Consider the following 13,079-nt stretch of genomic DNA (forward strand, 5'->3'; position numbering starts at 1 on the left):
TAGCCAGGTCAGGCACCCTAGTCAAACGTGAAAAATCTCTAGAAGTGCCTCTTTGAATGCCCACACTGATGCTGCTGGTTTTTCTGTCCCGCCAGAGAGGTGCTCAGGACTTTGTTGTAGAAAGTTGTTGTCTAGGGTGTGTTGCATCTGCAAAACACAACCACTGATGGACCGCTACCCTTCCGTGGGGGAGGGGGGGGATTGGCATTGCATGCTGTTGGTGTACTTTTTTTTTTTTCCCCACTGTACAGCAAGGGGATCAAGTTATCCTTACATGTATACATTTTTTTCCCCACCCTTTGTTCTGTTGCAACATGAGTATCTAGACATAGTTCTCAATGCTACTCAGCAGGATCTCCTTGTAAATCTATTCTAAGTTGTGTCTGATAACCCCAAGCTCCCAATCCCTCCCACTCCCTCCCTCTCCCATCAGGCAGCCCCAAGTCTATTTTCCAAGTCCATGATTTTCTGTGGAGATGTTCATTTGTGCTGGATATTAGATTCCAGTTATAAGTGATATCATATGGTATTTGTCTTTGTCTTTCTGGCTCATTTCACTCAGCATGAGATTGTCTAGTTCCATCCATGTTGCTGCAAATGGCATTATGTCATTCTTTTTTATGGCTGAGTAGTATTCCATTGTGTATATATACTACATCTTTGTTGGTGTACTTTTAAGGATTTGAAGCTCTGCTTAGCTCCAATGGCCAGTATTAGGGAAATTCAAGACTTTTTTTCTAGCCAACCATTGTTTCCTCTTGTGACTGTTGAGAATGTTGTACATGGTCATGTTTCCATTTTTTCTTGGTCACCAGGAAACTCAGAACTACTTTGTAAGGTAGTTCTCTGTACTTTTCTATTTTTCTATATTTACTGTATGTTTTTCTATATTTACCTTGTCTTATTTTCTTGCTCTGTTTTCCTTTTGTTCCATTTCCACATCTCCTGAATGTTTATTTGGTAAAACTGGACTTCTGATAATTGAGGCAGGGGAGAAATGCATTACTGCTCGAGAACAATAGTAAACCGCCAGAGAAACCCCTGCTTGTTGTCATGGGAGCCAGGAGCCCCGGGTGCACCTGCCTCTGTGGCCATGCCTGTAGGACACTTCTCTAAAGAAACAGCCTACATCCTGTTATGTCGTGTGTGTGTGTGTCTGTCTGTCTGGAGTCTTCCCACGTGGTCATGTGTCATACACAGTCCCCAGTGCACAGGGGACAGTGTGACATTGCCTGGTTGATGAACTCTACAGCAGGTTGGACTTGACATTACATGTGCTTTGTGAGTGGATCACGGGTGGTGGCATAATTTGAGGCGCTTGTTTACGATGGACAAGCCTGGGCTTCCCTCCCAGAGGATTTGATTGAGTGTGTCTGCTCTGGGACCAAGGAGTCTGCTTTTTAAGAAGCATCCTAAATGGGTTTTTAATCGAGTGGTTCATGGGACCAGACTTTGAGAAGCACTGCCCAGAAGGGTGGGTGGAATTTAGAGGCAGGAGATGGTGCCCTCCAGATGATAGAACTCACAGAAGCAAAGGCACAAATTATAGTAATGGGCAAGAATGGGTGACAGGGAGCCTAAAGAGGAGATACCATGTATGTTGAGGGCACTTATCCTACAGTCAGTGCCATGTGTGTATCCACCCACTTAAACATAGGGCGTGCCAGCTGATTGGCCAGTTGCCAAGGAATGGTCCAGGTTGTTCAGAAGGGTGAGCTGATGTGCAGATACACAGGACTTCTGGAGGGTAGCAGCTTTTGTGTTAGAGATACATATGGGGTGTACCAGTGAGGGAATGATAAGGGCAGGAAGTGGAAGCAGGAGAGTTCTGAAGCTGGAAGTCAAGCAGATATTTGCCTTCCTCTGAGTTTCTAAACTTGCACAATGGCTGTGATTTAGCGTGAGATGCCCCAGGGTGACTTTTACAATAACTTCTTATTTTCATTGGCTGGTCTGCTTGTGCTTTACCTGTCTTTTTGCTACTTAATTAGATGAACTACATACATATAGGGACCTCCACTGGGTGTATCTTGATATTTTTCCAGCTGTTCCTGGAATTTGATAGTTAAAAAAAAAAAAAAAAGTCAAAGTCTCTTTGATTTTTTTTTTTATTCTCTATTCTTTAAAAACAAAGTGAACATTCTTTATTTGAAAGAAAGACTTAATAAATGGTAAGATTTTCAATAGTTTGGCTACTCTTTTTTTAAGTCTGGTTTCCATGGGCACCAAACACTTTGAGCTTAAAGGTCAGGTGACCTCCTTCCTCAGCTCCACGTCTGCCCCAATTCTGCAGTGTCAGAATTCTGATTCCATCTCCTTTTTGTCTCTTCCTGGACGATCTCAGTGGTGATAGTGGAGGGGTCCATCGTGGGATGCTACTCAAGCTACCCTTAATCTAGAGCCAGGACTAAAAGTCTCAACCTCCTTGTCTTGGCGACAGCCCAAAGCTTTGAATGCTGTTGGATTAGTCTGTACTCCGCCACGTTAGGCTCAGTGCCTTTGATGTAGCTTGAAGGCACGCTTGACCAAGCAGTGTTGCCTCCCGCCGGTGTTCAGGTGAAAGCCAACACCATAAAAACGGACGTTTTACTGGGAGTTCTCTGCTCTCACTACTACCTGCAAGCCCAGCCAGTCACACTGCCAAATTGGTCAGAGAAAGAATTGGCTTGAGCACTGCAAAGTGTGGCAGAGGAATGGAGTCCAGCCTGATCTCATGGGGCTCCCTAACTAAAATGCAGTAGACAGGTCAAATGCTTTAATTGGAAGCTTCAGGAAAAAAAAAAAAAAAAGACCCTCCTAATTTGCTATGTTAGAAAAGCAGTTTGGGGAAGAAATGAAAAGCAAAGCTGAACCTTTGACTGTTGAGGCCCTGTTTTCCCACAAGCCCACCCACCTGGATTTCTAGAAAACTGTGCTTACTGTTGTTCAAAAGGATCCCAGCAGTGCGGCAGATACTTCAAAGTGTGTAATTGGGTTGACCCATACATTCTCTGCCCGAGAGTAGATGGCAGAAAGATTTGGCAATCCGGATTACACGGAGACATCATTAAATTGTATTTACAAATCTCTGTAGAGCAATCATGGCACATTAAGAGCTATAATGGCTGCAGGATTAGGCTTGGCTTCTGTCCAGCAGAGTCCCTTCTCTGGGCCAGTGACAGACGAGCTGGCCGCCAGAGGATACCCAGGGCTCTCCTTTTCAGGATGCAGATTTTCTTTAGACTCTCTTAGCTCTAATGGAAGATGTTTTTCTTTGTGAGTCAAGTGGGACTATTTTTCAAGAAATCGAACGTGGACCTCTTTGCAACTGATGGCCTAAAATGATACAGAACCACAGACGTGATTCAAGAAGCCCTTCGAAGGGTGCCTTCATCCCCTTCCCCACAGATCTAGCATCGTGGTCACTTAGGAGATGCTTAAACCTTTCATGTTACAGGAAACACACTACTGCACAAAGGTGCTTCATTTAAGTTTTGTCCTGTGATGGTCAATAGCTTTCTGCTCAGGATAATTTTCCATCTCCTTAAAATTTCGTGGTTCTCGGTCATGCTTCTAGAGCAAGGGTTGGAAGCTTTTCCTTAAAGGGCCAGATCGTAAATATTTTTGGCTTTGCCGGCACAGTCTTGGTCACAACTACCCAGCTCTGCCACAGTCATGTAGAAGCCACGCTTCAAAAAATGGGAGTAGCTGTATTCGAATTAAATTTTTTTTTTTTTTTTTGGTAACACGAGGTGACTGGCTCACGGGCTATAGTTTTCTGGTGTCTGTTCTACAGCTGTATAGTTGAGGTCCTGAATATGAATTACTCAAACTTCGAATTCCAGGCTGGTTCCATGACATACGTAGGGGCCCTTCCTCTCCACTGGTTCTGCTGGATGAATTAATTAAGAGAGTCTGTCTAAGGCCATTCAGTCACTCTTACCAAAGTCTTTAAGTCCTAATAGAAATGAATTTATACCTGGAATTAAAAATTTCTCTCTCTTTAAAAGGGGGTGATTTTCACACTGCGTAATTTTTCATGCCAGCAAGCCATAACTCCAAGAAAGAGCTCTCAGGGTTCCCTCCCTGAGCTTTCTCTGCCAGGAGCTGGCAAGTTGGAGATGAGGAGGATGCAGGCAAAGACTTTCCTTCACCCCCAAAAGGCAGAATGTTTTTATGGCTCTGAATATACAACCATCCCTTCAGTGCCGTGGACTCTAAAGGCAGGTGATGCACAGAATAGCGATATGAGCAGTGCTTTCTTCCTTTCTTCTCACCCTTCGTGATTTCCTCTCTGCAGATTAGTCTCTTCCCTAGGACGTGATGCGCCAGAGTATTTTCTGCTGGGCGTAATAAACACCTCCACCTAGCTCAGGGGATCGAGAAACAGGGTCAGCTAGGAGTCAGGGTCTATGACGCTGTAGAAGCAGGTTCTATTAAGCACAGAACCAGCCTCATTTTAAAGATTGCTCATTATACGTGGTAATAGCACTGCTGCTGTTAAAAAAAAAAAAAATTACTGGTCTGGGCCCAAAGTACTTTTAGGCCTTTAAAAAGGTTTCAGAGCCTTTCAAGGAATGGTTACTGAAGTGGTTGCTCTCAAGTCAGTCACCTGCTACTTAATTGATCAAATGGTCCCTGGCCAGCCCTGGCACTTCCGTATTAAGTCACTTTGCTGCCATCACCCACTGACCTTTTCTTGGCATTTTCTTCGGAGAAGAGGGGAGGATGTAAAAAGTCAGATTGGGTAGGAGAAATTGTCCCTGGTTCAAATGAGGCTTGTGTGGTGTTCGGGGGCAGAGGGTCCTTGTGCCCTGCCTCTGAAAGTGTGTCCTGCCTCTCGGCAGGGAGCTTTTAGAAATGTGTCGTCCCAGGCCGAACTCAAGACCCCTTGGCAATGGGTGGGCCACGTTCAAGTTTGAGAGGCACGGAGCTAATTCACAGCCATCCTTCTTCACAGACAGGACAGAGCAGGGGTGTGTCTGTTTCAGAAATGCCCATGTTTAAAAAGAGCCGAAGTTGTTTTCTTGGGAGAGAAGTGGGAGAGAGAAGTCAGGCTTCCCGTGGCTTTGAGACTTGGCCGCGAAATCTCCAAATTCAAATGATTCTGAAAGCCAAATTGTAAGGACGGACTCATCACTCTGGTGTATGGATCTTCTTTTTTTAAGTGTTACAGGGTGTAGACGTCCCTCTCACTACCAGCTTGTCCTCTTGTTGTGTTTTCATTTGCACTCAGGGCAAAATATTTGAAAAATTCCCCTTGTGATTTCTTCTTTGACCTCTTGATTATTTAGAAGTATGTTGTTTCGTTTTGAAATATTTGAGGATGTACTGATTCCACCTAGTTGAATTCCACTGTCATCAGAGAACACAGTTTGATTTTGGTCATCTTGCATTTGAGTCTTGTCTGGGAACCGTGGCTCGGTGAGCGTCTCTTATGTGCTTAACGAGGGCATATATTCTGCTGCTGTTTGGGGGCGTGTGCCATGAGTGGCAGTTGGGTTAAGGGGCTTGAGAGTGGTGGTCAAGCCCTCCTGTCTTTACTGGCTCTCTGTCTGCTTCTCTTGATTACTGATGGTTGACACCTCTAACTATAATTAATTAAGAACGTGCCCACTTCTCCTTTCAGTTGTGTTGGGTTTGTTTTGGTTCTTGTTTTTCCATGTGCTTTGAAGCGTTGTCATGAGGGGACCGCACTTTCAGGAAGGACTGTTACTCGTCTTGATGAACTGGACTCTTTAGCATTACAGAATATTCCTTTTTTTTATCTCTGGCGGTAGTCTTTATTTTGAAGCCATCTGGTATCTGGAATGAAGACGGCCACTCCAGCTTTCTTTGGTGAGTGTTCGCAGGGCAAAATTTTCCATCCTTTGACTTTTAATGTGGCTGTATCTTTCGTCTTTACATATACAGTGGAGTTGTCGTAAATAGCATGTAATTAGATTTGTTTTTTAGATGAGCTGCCGGGCCTCTGACTTTTAATTGGAGTATTTAGTCCTTTTACAGTTGGTGTGGTTATAACACAGTGAAGTTGAAATATACCATCTTGCTGTTTGTTTTCTATTTGCCTTGTCTGTTCTTTGTACCTTTCCCCTCTTTCTTTGCCTTCTTTTGGATTAATGGTATAGTTTTTAGGATTTCTATCAACTTTTCAGTCTACCTCTAAATGCTTTATCGTTTCACATATAATGTAAAACCTTTACCAAGTGTACCTAAATTTCCCCTTCTTGTCCTTTGTATTATTGCTGTCATATATTTTGCTTCTGCACATGTTACAAATTCTTCATACACTGCTATTTTTGTTTGTTTTAATCAATTATGCCTTAAAGAGGTTCCGAATGAGAAAAGTCTTTTATGTTTATCTGCGTATTTTCCATTTCTTTTTATTTCTTTGTGTCGATCTAAATTTCCATCGTCCTTCTGTTTAAAGAAATTTTTTTAACATTTCATGTGATGTGGGTGTGCTGGTGATAAATTCGCTCGGCTTTTAGTCTGAAAAACTCTTTTTTGAAAGAGTTTCACTTTCAACTTGTAATTTTTAAAATAATTTTAAGTGGACAGTGTTTTATTTTCTTTCTTTACCTTTAAAGATATCATTCTATTGATTTCTCCTCGGAATGACCTGATGAGAGGTCTGCTTTCATGTTTATCTTTGTTCCTTTGTGCCTAATGTATCTTCCTTTATCTGGCTGACTTTTTGCATTTTTAACTTTATCACCGTTTTTCATCAATTTTTAAAAACCATGTGCCTTGGTGTTGTAATTATTCTATTTGGAGTTCTTTGAGTTTCTTGGGTCCTTGAGTTTATAGTTTTGTTTGTAAATGTAGCCATTACTTCTTCAAATCACTTTTCAGCCTTCACCTCTGATTCCCCTCTTCCAGAAACCGAAATTACCAAAATTCTAAGCTGCCTTTTTTTGGGTCTTTTTGCCTTTTCTTGAGCTGCTCCCACAGCATATGGAGGTTCCCAGGCTAGGGGGTCCAATCAGAGCTGTAGCCACCAGCCTACGCCACAGCCACAGCAATGCAGGATCTGAGCTGTGTCTGCGACCCACACCACAGCTCACGGCAACACCAGATCTTAACCCACGGGGCGAGGCCAGGGATCGAACCCGCAACCTCACGGTCCCTAGTCGGATTCGTTAACCACTGCGCCACAATGGGAACTCCAATTCTAAGCTGCTTAATGTTGTCCCACAGTTCTCCAAAGCCTGTTCATTTATTTTTCGGTCTTTTTGTTGTTGTCTCTGTGTCATCTCACTTGGCATCGTTTCTGTTGCTTTGATTTCACTTTCACGAATATTTTCTTTTTCACTATCTAAACTGCTGTTAATCTCATCCAGTGCATTTTTCACTTAACTTCTAGAAGTGTCCTTTGCATGTTTTGTATCTTCCATTTATTTCCTCTGCATATTGATGTTTTCCTTTGTGTTCTTGAGCATATTTTAAAGATTTATAATAAGCTATTCAAGGACCTTGCCTACTGACTGTATTATCTCTTTCATTTGGACCTGTTTCTATTGATTGATTTTTTTGGTTCTTTTGGTTATGAGTTATATTTTCCTGTTTCTTTGCATATCCATTCACTTTTGATTTGGTGTTGTGTGCTGCTGGGTTTTGTTATATTCCTCTAAGGAAAGTTAAACCTTATTTTGGCATGCAGTTAAGTAACTTGCAGATCTATTTGAGGATTCTTTTGAAGTTTGCTTTTGTGCTTGTAATTTAGACATGGATCAGCCTTCGTTTTAGGAATAACTTATCCCCCTGCTGGGGCATGTTCTTTCTGAAGATTTGGACCAGTGCACCGTGTATTATAATACTCTACACCCTGGTTCCTGGGCATACAGACTCCTCCTGGCCTTGTGTGAACTCTGGTAATTTTTTCTTTTCTTTCTTTTTTTTTGACTTACATAGTTCTTTCCATGCCTTGGAGGTTTTTCTCAGACATGAGCAGTTCAGAATACCATAAAGGCTAGAGAAGATGCTTTGGCAACTCTTTGGAGACTTATAAATCTCTGGGCAGCTCCCCCTTTTCTGGCATGCAGCCCTGCAGATGTAGCTACTGTGGCTTCCCCACCCTCCAGCCTCAGTCGCCTGAACTCACTGAGATTATTGGGCTCTTTATAGCCCCCCCACTGCTGAATAGTCTCTGTAAGCAGTGATCTGGGGACAGTTGTAGGGCTCACATCATTTGTTTTATAACTTTTATGCATTAGTTTCCTTCCTTCCTTCCTTCCTTCCTTCCTTCCTTCCTTCCTTCCTTCCTTTCTTTTTGGTCTTTTTTAGTGCCACACCCATGGCATATGGAGTTTCCCAGGCTAGGGGGCCTCGTGGATCCTAGTCAGATTCATTTTCGCTGAGCCATGACGGCAACTCCTATTCATTGATTTTCTATTATTTTTTTTACGGTGGGAGAGAGTTGCATAGCATTTAAGTCCTCACAGGTGGAAGGGAAATGCCCATTGTGTGGTATGTATAAAGAAGTCAAATTAAAGGCTGTACCAGTTGTATAATTTCATTTGCACAGTGCATAGAAGGGTGTGTTCATTTCCTAGGGCTTCCCAACAAAGGATCACAAATTGGGTGACTTTAAATAGCATAGATTCTCTCCCAGTCCCGGAAGTGAAGAGTCTGCAAATCAAGAATCAAGGTGTTGGCAGGGCTGTGCTCCCTCTCTCCGAAGGCTCTGGGAGAGAGTTTGTTCCATGGCCTTCCTCTCGGCTTCCGGTGGTACCTGCTGTCCTTGGTACACCTTCCTTGTAGAAGCAACCGTCCAATATCCGTCCTGTCTTCACGTGGCGTTCTTTCTCCGTGCTGTGTCTCTTCGCATCTTCTTCTAAGGATATTAGTCATATTGGATTAAGGGTCCACCCCACTCCAGTTATGACCTCATCTTAAATAATTCTTTCTGCAAGGACCCTATTTCCAAGTAAGGTCCCATCCTGAGGTCTTGGGAAGGGTATAACTTTTGGGTGGATATGCTGTCCAACCCAATACATATGGCAATTGTGAGTCCCCAAACTTCCTTTGATCCCTTGATGCTGTCAGTTGTCTCTAATTTCTTTATTCTCCTTCAGAGGAAAAGGAACTCCCCTTTCTATTACTGTTGATGAGAAAAATCTTTTTTTTTTTTTTCTTTTAGGGCCTCAAGTGTGGCATATGGAAGTTCCTGGGCTAGGGGTGGCATCATCAGAGCTGCAGCTGCCAGCCTACACCACAGCCACAGCAATGCAGGGTCCAGGCTGTGTCCTCCACCTACACCACAGCTCACAGCCACACCAGATACTCTGCTCACTGACCAAGGCCGGGGATTGAACCCGCATCCTCATGGATACACGTCGGGGTTATTACCACCGAGCCCCATAGCAAGAACTCCCACAGGAAAATTCTTTATGCTGAAACCAGACTAGTTGCAGAGATGCTGCCTGCTTCTTTTCAGACCTTGCCTTTATGTCTCCCCACCCGCCTCCTGCCCACTCTTGGTGTTCTTTGGTGGCGACATCCAGAGCTTCAGCTCCGTAGACACTCTGGCTCTTCCTTTGGAGGCTCACTGCCGAGCGGGGGGGGAGACCCGCTCTCGTGTTTCTCATTCTTTCCACCGTCCTGACCACGGCTCCTGAGCCCCACTGGCCAGCCTGTGAAACCGGCCGCTCTCTGAAAGTCCACAGGTCGGAGCATCCTGCCTCGCCTCGTCCTCACAAGTTCTCTAGAAGTGGCTCCTTTTCTAGATCAAAGCTGTGCAGATGAGAAACAGAATCATGGCCAACTGGTCTTTCTGGTTAGAGAAGAATGAACGCTGGTGAGACCACACCAGCCCCGCAGAGAACGTGGGTCACGAAGCTCTCTCACCTTATCCTCCAGGGCGATCGCTCGGCCTCTCTCGGGACAGATGGAGCCACACAGACTCCAGCACCTCTGAATGCACGTCGAGGATGGGCCCACATGCTTAGGAGCCCAGCGCTCTCCTGGCTCTCCAGGCAGGGAGGGGGAAGAAGATTCCCACTCAAGGCTGGAAATGACTGGCAGAATCCGGAACAGATTTAGAGCATTCTGGCTGAACACTCACCACCAGACCAAAGAAGTGCCTCTGGCTTTCTATTAGGTCCTTGTAAGACCTCACCAGACTCATGTTTTGGAAGACAGCCACCCCGACAGCGATGCTTTGCAACCAAGCCTATTTAAAACAGGATCAACAACCCCCCTATCTTCCCTACAGTGCCTTGTGGTCTCTGGGTGTTCGTTTTGACTTCTCGTGAATAGCTGTGGCGAAAAGGTGCAGCTTCGGGATGCTGCAGAGGGACCGGCCCCAGGCGGCCAGCTGCACAACCTGATGCCGTGCAGGGACGTGCAGGCTTTGGGTCAGGCTCTGCTTTGCAAGCTTGGTGTCCCGGCTTTTTGTCACCCCGACCACAACCCCCTCACCCTCTCTCCACCCACCTTCCACGGGCTCACGGGCCCACGCCCCCTTCTCTGTGTCCCCACCTTGTCCACAGGTGCATCTGTGGTTTGAGGAGGCTGTGGGCGGTGGTCCAGCAGAGCGGTCTCGTGTCTGTTTGCTTACCGCCCCGAGACCCAGAGCCCCTAAGAGCAGCAGCTGTCTTGTTCCCACGTGTCTTTGAGCACAGAGCCTGGCGCATGTTAGCGATGGAATTATCTTCTGTGCGGTAACGTGGTCAATGACGTCCTTCCTTTTTGAGAATATCCCTGCTGATCTGAAAACTCAGTGATTCAGGAGGTCCGTTAAGCCCCTGAGGACCCCACACGTGTTCTCAACGTTGGTCATGTCTTTGATCTTAGCGGAAACCCGTGTCCCTGGGAAGGTCACACGCTGTCCCTAAATGATTCCACCAGCTGTGAATTTTGCCGGATGGCTCCTTGGGCAGCTCAGAGCGGACGGAACTTGTCAGAGCATGGATGAAAAAAACATGCAAGCCACCTGCTGGAGGCAGGACTCGGCTCTTTCTGGGGTCCTCTGTCACCACGTGGCATGCTGAAATCTAGAACATTCTCTAGTCCCGGTTTGCCCCTCACTCGCTGCTGACCATGGAGTCACTCAACCTTTCTAGATTCCAGCTGCCTCATCAGTTAAAACACATGCTTCTTAAGGCTTTGGGCTTGAACTTGCTTTGAATTTGAAATTAAGGGACACGTTCTGTGGGATTAAGGAAATCGGATTTTAAAAGCCCAGGAGGAGTAAAAGAACAAAGAGGTCAAATTGAAACACCTACTGATTCCATCCTTATTTTTAAGAAACCAGACTTCCACATTTTTTTTTTTTTTGAGCTGCTGTGATAAACAGAGTAGTGAAGCTGAAACAGAAAATGCAGAATTATTTTGTGTTTGGCCCTTTTTCCTGAGTGTCTCTGTCCGTCCACATGTGGAGGACAGGACAGAATCAGTGGATCGAGGGACGCGGTCCTCCCACCCTGACTTTATTGCTGGGCGACATGGGTCAAGTCGCTTAACTTCTCCGGGTCCTGGCACATAAACAGCAGGGGGCCAGGGGGCTGCACCTTAAAAATCAAAATAAAAGTCTCCAATGGATCAGAAAATCCTGCGTGAAATAAGCATCATCTCAGGAGACCTCCCAAGTGAATTTTCTTTGTCTAATGCTGCAATGAATGGGTGTTTCCCATTTATGCCTCCGATGAATTTTGTAAAATCATCTAAGCCTAAACATGTGCTCTTTCCCCCGGATCAACAATGCATGGCCCTTGGCACGGGTGACTTGGCCTTCATCTTGCATCGGATGAATGTTGCACTGCGACATGATAGCCTCGTCAGGATTCCAGCCTTCGCCTCTTATTTTAGGCTTTGCTCTGTAACGTTTCTCAAGGCCCATCTCTGGGTTCCTTACACACACAGCTGTTTGATGAGACTGCGTTGGAGCCTATGAGTCAGAGCACTGTTACCAAAATGTTTGTGAAGTCACTTCTTAAGTCATATGTTTGCATCATGTACAACCTGTTTGACAGTCAAAACATTATGCCCTTCAGCGCTGGGCTGGTCGTTATTGTAAGTTTTCCAGCAGAGTGTTCCAACGTAAGATCACTGGGCCGGAGTCAGAAGGAGCACAGCCTGTATTATTTTAAAATGGAATTCCGAGTGCGTGTCTCTCTTGCTAAGATTGAGAAGGACGTATGATCTTCTGTAATGGGCTCAGTGTGATCAATTAATCGCATAGAAAATTCCAGTCCTGCTGAGGAATGCGCACGCCCAGCAGCCACGGTCTGCGTGTAGCAGAGGCCACAGGCGTGGACGACTGGATTGGACAGTGCAGAGGCCCCAGACACAGCCCCTGGAGTGGGCTCTGACGCTCAGCTTTCGCCGTCTTTGCTCTCCATTGTGGGCTCTTAGCCAGCCGTCAAGGCCCATCTCACATTCTAGTACCTTCCTTATGCTTCTGCCGGCCCCTTTGCAAACTCCCTTGCCTTGAAGTCTTCATAGCCTTTGGGTGGCCCTTTCTGATGGCTCAGTTGTCATTTGTTCTCGTTTTCCTTCCTCTACTTGTCTGTCACCTCCTTGAGGACACGAAGAGTCTCGCCTTGCATTTGGTATGGGGAAGAGGCGGTGTCTTCATGAAGATGGGAAGTGCCACGTGTTCATGAAATGTTATCTGCCCTTGTTGCAAAGGACATGTCCAGGTCCAGCCAATGACTTCCTGGGTGGACATTTTATTTTTCAGACTTTAAGCTTTGCTTTGAAGGAAGGTATTTTTCACAGTATCGCTGAGCATCTCCTGTTGCTAAGGCTCTGTGTGCGTGAGATTCAAACCCTGATGCATCGTAGTCTTTGACCTCTTGGAGTGCGCGGTAAACATACGACAAAAAGGTATAAACATGTTGGAAAAGCTAGCTGGGTAAAATGGGTTATCTGTGCTCTTAGAAATGCGAGTTTAATTGGTGGCATATGAAATAGTCTTTTTGGCTCTCATCTACACTGCTTATATTCTGATTTAGTAAAAAGATACTAGACTTGGTGTGCCTGTCTGAGCGTGGGCCTCCCCACAGCTTAAGTTTTTCCATGTCCATGATGTCCTATCAGAACCCGTATTCTCACGTCAGAGGTCGGGAAATTTCCGTGGTTGACCTGATGTTGAA

The 13,079-nt window shown here is 45.3% G+C and overlaps 1 protein-coding gene across 1 annotated transcript in view; it reads left to right on the forward strand.

Moving 5' to 3' along the window:
* The window catches only part of BMP6 (bone morphogenetic protein 6), a 149,275-nt gene that overhangs the window by 22,805 nt on the left and 113,391 nt on the right, over positions 1-13,079 (forward strand). The window lies entirely within an intron of this gene.

The sequence above is a fragment of the Phacochoerus africanus genome, chromosome 9 (genome assembly GCF_016906955.1).
Source record: "Phacochoerus africanus isolate WHEZ1 chromosome 9, ROS_Pafr_v1, whole genome shotgun sequence".
Taxonomy (NCBI): domain Eukaryota; kingdom Metazoa; phylum Chordata; class Mammalia; order Artiodactyla; family Suidae; genus Phacochoerus; species Phacochoerus africanus.